The 6,000-nt window shown below is 49.8% G+C and overlaps 1 protein-coding gene across 1 annotated transcript in view; it reads right to left on the minus strand.

Annotated features, from left to right (window-relative positions):
* The window catches only part of SYNDIG1 (synapse differentiation inducing 1), a 51,470-nt gene extending 46,113 nt beyond the window's left edge, over positions 1-5,357 (minus strand). Inside the window, exon 1 of the mRNA XM_059469122.1 lies at positions 5,201-5,357. The gene's annotated coding sequence lies outside the window, so the exon portion shown is untranslated. The remainder of the gene's footprint in view (positions 1-5,200) is intronic.
* Positions 5,358-6,000: the final 643 nt, after the last annotated feature.

A 6,000-nucleotide genomic window follows, 5' to 3' on the forward strand; every position in this document is an offset into this window, starting at 1 on the left:
TGGTTCTAGGCATTCCAGACATTTAGAAACTGCAACAACAAATACAGACCTTATGAATGAGAGAAATTACAGGCAATGTATGGATCTGGAGTGCTGATTACAAAGTGAAATATTTAACAAAATGAAGGGGAAAAATCCCTTTCCCACTTGTATTTTCCTTCTTTGATTCAGCTGGGCTTATTAAAGTAGATTTTGTTTCAAGGGAATGCTGTATTTCAGCAGCTGGAATTCCTTTTACTCTATTAAGTAAACTACAGGGAGTTTTGTAAGGCAGTGCAACTTACACTGGGAAAATTAGGAATGCATGCATTAGTGATAGCTAAATGTTTCATTGCTAACAGTGGAATTAAAAAGACCTCCATGCTATTTTAGTATTACCAATATGCAGCAAATCTGCTGTGAGATGTGATCTGTCCTCCTGAAAACCAGGAACCTGGAGAATGGTGAAATGCCCAAGGTCATGTCAAGACAGAGCTGGAAATAAAATCCAGGTCTCTTGATTGCCTGTGCAGAGATATATGTTAAAACAATTACCATCTGCATATCTGCCTGAATAATTGATTGCTTAATTCAGTATCTGAACTAAAGAATGGAGTGGGGAAGAAAGGAGGAATTACTTTGCATTGACCTAATACATAATAATGTTATTCCTGCAACAAAGTATTTCCTTTTGAGCAGATGGAAGTATTTTGCCCGAGCTAAAATGAAATGCAGTGTTTCATTTATTTATTTTTAATTGAACAAGCTGGCTTTTAATTCATTATGCTTCAAGTTGCCTCCAATTAAAAAAAAAAAAAAAAAAGACACATTCAGACTTTTCCAGTAATTCTCCTTCAAAACTCAAATTTTTCAGCCATAATTCTTAGTGGGGTTCAGTCTGAACTCACAACTTTTTTCATTCACTGCACTTTCCAGGTAATAAATAAGTGGCCTGACTAAGAGTGTCTTGCTCTGGTGTAAATAACCCTGGCTGTTGTGGAAGGCACTGGTGTAAAAACACCTTGACACCTGCACCACTTCTGGCAATTACTCTGCAGAGTGAAAGTAGTCAGAAAGTCTGGCTGTCTTTTTCCTGCTGTGTTTTCAAGAGGTTCCCCAGTACTGCAGAGCAGGAGCATCCTGTTCCAACTCCCCATTTCAAACTGGAGAGATTGAGCCATGAGGAGCAATTCTTACTTTAAGAGCTTCCAAAAGAGAATTTGGGAGTCTCTCCCACGAATACCAACATCACAGCATCCCCTGGCCCTCTTGGTCTGCCTGCTGGCTGAATCCTGTTCCTCCCTTGGACCTAAAATCCCTGTTTAACTTGTGACACAGACAGGAGCACCCAATGTGGATGCAGGACTGGCCCTGCCAACTCTCTCCAGCCTCATTCCTGATGGGCAGCCAAGCCCCCAGAGCCCAGTTCTTGCACACACCCTGCTCATCTGCCTCTGCTTGCTTTCCCACCCTGCAGGCAGGGAGCAAAGCAGGGTAAGACACTGCCCCACACTCTCTCTGCATGTGAACCCCCAGTGCTGTGATCCAGGCTGGGCTTGAGGTATTCCTGAAGCACAGATGGGAAATAAAGTGCTGACACAATAGGAAGACAGTGTGCTGGTGCAGACTTGGTGAAAAATGGAAGTTTCTGTCCCTCCTGCCCCAAGCAAAGCACCCCAGGGCTGTAAGTCACTTTGCTAGAAAAACACTGCAAAATTACTGTAGTCAGTTCATCTGGGCAAGGATGATTAGAGTAAACAGATGCTTCTGGGGCCATAAAATCAGCTGTGCTCCATAAGACAGAAAAATTGCAGAGCCAGGACTGTACCATGGGACAAAAGCCTTACAGAGTAAGTGATTTAGCCATGGTGAGAGTGGTAGCTGCAGGCAGAGAGGGCAGGCAGGGGAAAATGAAGCAGCAGCATCAGTGGGGCACAGTTTGACCTTTACAGACCTTTATTAACCCTACACTCACCCCTCCCTGCAGAAACAAAAATGGAAATGAGTAATGCTGGTGCCCATTAGAGTCAGGGCATTGTCTGAACACAAAGTCCTGTCCTCCTTGTTCTCTGAGAGGAGAAGGGATATAGGACCTCAGGGACTTGTGTATGGGAGGCACAGGTTTGGGCTGGCAGCATATCCACGCCACAACCTTGCCTCCATGATCCTGTGAGCCACGTGCAGCTGGAAGAGGGGAGATTGTTCTGTTGCACAGAGCACCAGGACAGGAGCTGGAAGGTGGGTGGGTGACATGGGGACATCACCCACTGGGAGAGGACTGGATAAATCACTGCATGTAAGGGACAGTTGCTGTGGGAGATGTCCTGAAGCAGCACACTGAGCACAGCTGCCCTGCAGCACCTGACACCAGGCTGGATGCCGTTCCTAGGTCCTTTCTCTAGTAGCTGAAATTTTTAATTATGCCCCATCCCTGGAAGTTTTCTGGTTAGATGGGCCCTGAGCAACCTGAGCTAGTGGAATGTATCCCTGTCCATGGCAGGGGTTTGGAACTACATAACCTTAATATCCCTTGCAACCCAAACCATTTTATGATCCTGTCCTTTAGCAAATACCATTTTAGAGTTCTTTGTTTTGCCTGGGGATTTTTAAGGTATCTGAGCAGTCAATCAAATCACACAAACCCCATAAAAATTCAGCCAGAATTAGCCAGCTGGGTGTGAACAGTCGGTTCATTCTTCTCGTGCCGCTGTGCAGCCTCAAAGTGTAAGGACAGAAATGCATCACGGATTTGGAGAGTTATTGATAAATGAGGGAACTTTGCAAATGCAGGTTTTATAGGGACACAGATACAAATACACATCCATAGGGATGCCAGGTATAAAACTGGCACCGCTAAAGGCATGCATGGACTCACAGCACTCATGCTCTGCACCACTGCTTCAAAATGCAGTCTTTGCTTGTGCCGTGAAAACAACCAGTTTGTCACTCTTCTGATTTTACAGCACCAAAACTGAAATCACAAAATCTTTTGATTCTCAGGTGCTACAGGTTAGAGCAGTTCCACGTGAACCTCAGGGTCACAGGCATCTACATGCAAAGAGGAACATTTTGCTGTGACCCTATTATTCAAAGTAGTTTCCAGCTTTTTTTGCCAGAGAAAGGGCACTCAGAAACATCTGACATGACAGCTGGAGGATGTGTATTCAGACACTTACACACAGCCACTCTTCATGTTTGTCAAAGCAAAGCCAATGAACACGCTGAGTATTTTTCTCCTGTGCGCACCTCTGCAGTTATTTTCCTTTTTTTTTTTTTCCAATTTCACAGTACAAACCAAAACCTGTGAAAATTCGAGTCTCCAAAGTGAAGACAACAAAATTCGGGCTCTTAATAACCACACATGTAATCTGCAATCTTAACAGCCACATGGACAGTATTAAATAACTCTACTGGAAGCATTTTACAGCTGTCTGCAGATACAAATTTGCTGTAGAGAGAAAAAAAAGACAAAAAAAAAGCCTTATCCAAACACATTGCACATTTTCTCTAATACTGTTCTCAGAAGAAAAAGCATTTTAAACCCTGAGAGCATCCTTTCCTCAAGTGAAATGTGTTGTGGTGGTGCCTGTGTACACCAATGCTGCATTACATCTGCATTTGTATAAGGAAGAGCCCTGCTCTGTGTGTGAGATTTATTCCAGAGTGTGGCACCAGTGGTGTGAGACATCTGCCTGCCCAGCTAATGAGAGGAGACTTCATTTAATTCCTACAAATGAGTTTATCATACACACACCCTGGCATGATCTGTAGTTACCAAAACTGCCAATAAAATGTCACCTTGTCCAGTAAAATCAGTCATTGTCTTAGGAGTGAGGTAATTTGAAATTAATACAGACCATCAACTTGCAGCTACTTTAAAGATGACAGTTAATTAACTATAATTAAAACTAAGTAATTTAAATACATGAATGTAGGAAAGTGTACTCTCTGTCCTGACTGCTTTTTAGAATACCCAAATATCCCCCTCAATCTGCCAGCTAATGCATCATCTTGAGTTTAAGACCATCAAAGCATCTTTTAATTGTTGATAATGCTCTGTTTACACCAGATTAATATCTAATTAACTGTAATTTGAATATTTAATCTATCTGCACAGTTTAGATGACTTTTTTTTTTTTTTTATTCTATCAGAGGCTACAGTTTCCCTCCAGTGATTTTAAAGGCACAGTTCAACAGATTGCTCTCTGGAGCAACTCCTGCCACTCCTGCTCCCTGTTCTGTCTGGGGGGGGTTGGTTATGCCCCACCACCACGGCCAGTCCCACACAGACCCTTGCACCTCTCCCCCTGCAGCACACTCCTGGCTGGGGAGCGCTGCCCATCCTGCTCCAGGAAGGGTTGTACTCCTGGAATGTCAGTTCCAGAAAGGTCTCAGTGCACTGCCAGCCTCTTCCTACAGAACTGACCCCGCTGTGGGATGCTTTAGTGGTACCCGGGTACTCCATCCAGAAGAACAGGGCAGGTACGGGGAACTCCCCCAATGTCACCTCACTGCCACCGGTGGCAGAGACCACTGCTGCCTCCGTGCCTCAACCATCCCTTTCCCCAACTTAGCTCTCACTGCTCTCTAACTAGACCATGGGAAGGAAAAGAAATTCAGTCCGGCGCCTCTCCGGAGCAGGATAGCGAGGGGAGCGGGCAGATGCGGCCGCCAGGAGCTCGGCATCCCCGGAGCTCTGCCTGCCCCCGCAGACCCCTGCACAACCCCTCTCCCCCTTCCCTGGGCTGCCAGGGAGGACGGGAGCTGGCAGGAAAAGCTGCCACAGTGCGCTAGATGGGATTCCTCTCGGGGAAGAGGAGGGAAGGGAAAAGGAGGAACCCGCGCGCACTTTCCCTTCCAATGTTCCCAATCTCGCCGCGCACTGGAAAAGCCTCTTCTCCCCACAGACCCCGCCGGGCAAGACCGGGCACGGTAATTTGGGCTTTCCGCAGGGCACTGGGGAAGCACTCTGCGGGCGGCCCCGCTCAGCCCCCGCGTTTCCCTGCGCTGCCCCGTAGGCTGCGGGAGCCGCGGTGCCCCCGCCTCCGCTCCGCGCTCCGGGGATGGATGCTCCGGGGATGGATGCTCCGGGGATGGATGCTCCGGGGATGGATGCTCCGGGGGATGAGGCGGAGCTGGCGTTTGGCACATCGCTGCCCGGAGGAGATGGGATGGGATGAGATGGGATGGGACAGGGTGGGCTGGGCTGGGGGTCACTCACCTCGCTGCAAGGTGACCGCGGCGCCGTGCTCCCGGAGGGGCGGCTCAGCGCCCCGGCGCTCCGCCCGGCAGCATCCCCGCGGCGGGGGCGGCGGCGGGCACCGGGCCCGGGGGATGCACAGCGCCCGCCGAGAAGGGGCTGCGCCGCCTGCACCGCCTCGGCGGCACTGTGCGCTCGGCAGGAGGAGGAGGAAAAGGAGGAGGGAGGGAGGGAGGGAGGGAGGGAGAGGGAGAGAGAGGCAGGCGGAGGGAGAGAGGCAGGAGGAGAAGGAGCCCTGCGCGGCAGCGCGGCCAACTTTCCTTCTGCAGCGCAGCAGGAACAGCCTCCCGTCCCTCGGTGTGTAACCCCCGCCCCGGGTGAGTACGGCAAAGCCCTCCCCTCTCCGACCCCCCTGTGCTCTCTCTCCTCCTCCTCTCCAGGCCTTTTTCCCATCCATTCTCCTCTGTTCCCCGCACACCCGGGCTCAGCGAGCCCTGGCGGGCACCGCTCCTTTCACCCCAGCCCCGCTGCCCCACGCCTTGCCCTGGAGCCCAGGGACACCGGCACTGCTGCCCCAGCCACCAGGCACTGCCAGCACCCGGGCACAGCTCCCCAGGACCGTGGGGAAGCTCCAGCAGCTCTGGAGAACTTTAAATGTTTGTGGTTTATTTTTACAGCGCAATGCCGAGCGCACTGGGCTGCATCGAGGGGTGTTCCCCGCTCTCCTAACAATCCTGCGCGACAGGGGTAAGCCATGCTCATCCCTCATCCACTCCTCTTTCCATCCCCAGCAGGCCTGCTAGCCAAGTCATTTGCCTAAA

Source organism: Ammospiza nelsoni, chromosome 3 (genome assembly GCF_027579445.1).
Source record: "Ammospiza nelsoni isolate bAmmNel1 chromosome 3, bAmmNel1.pri, whole genome shotgun sequence".
Classification (NCBI taxonomy): Eukaryota; Metazoa; Chordata; class Aves; order Passeriformes; family Passerellidae; genus Ammospiza; species Ammospiza nelsoni.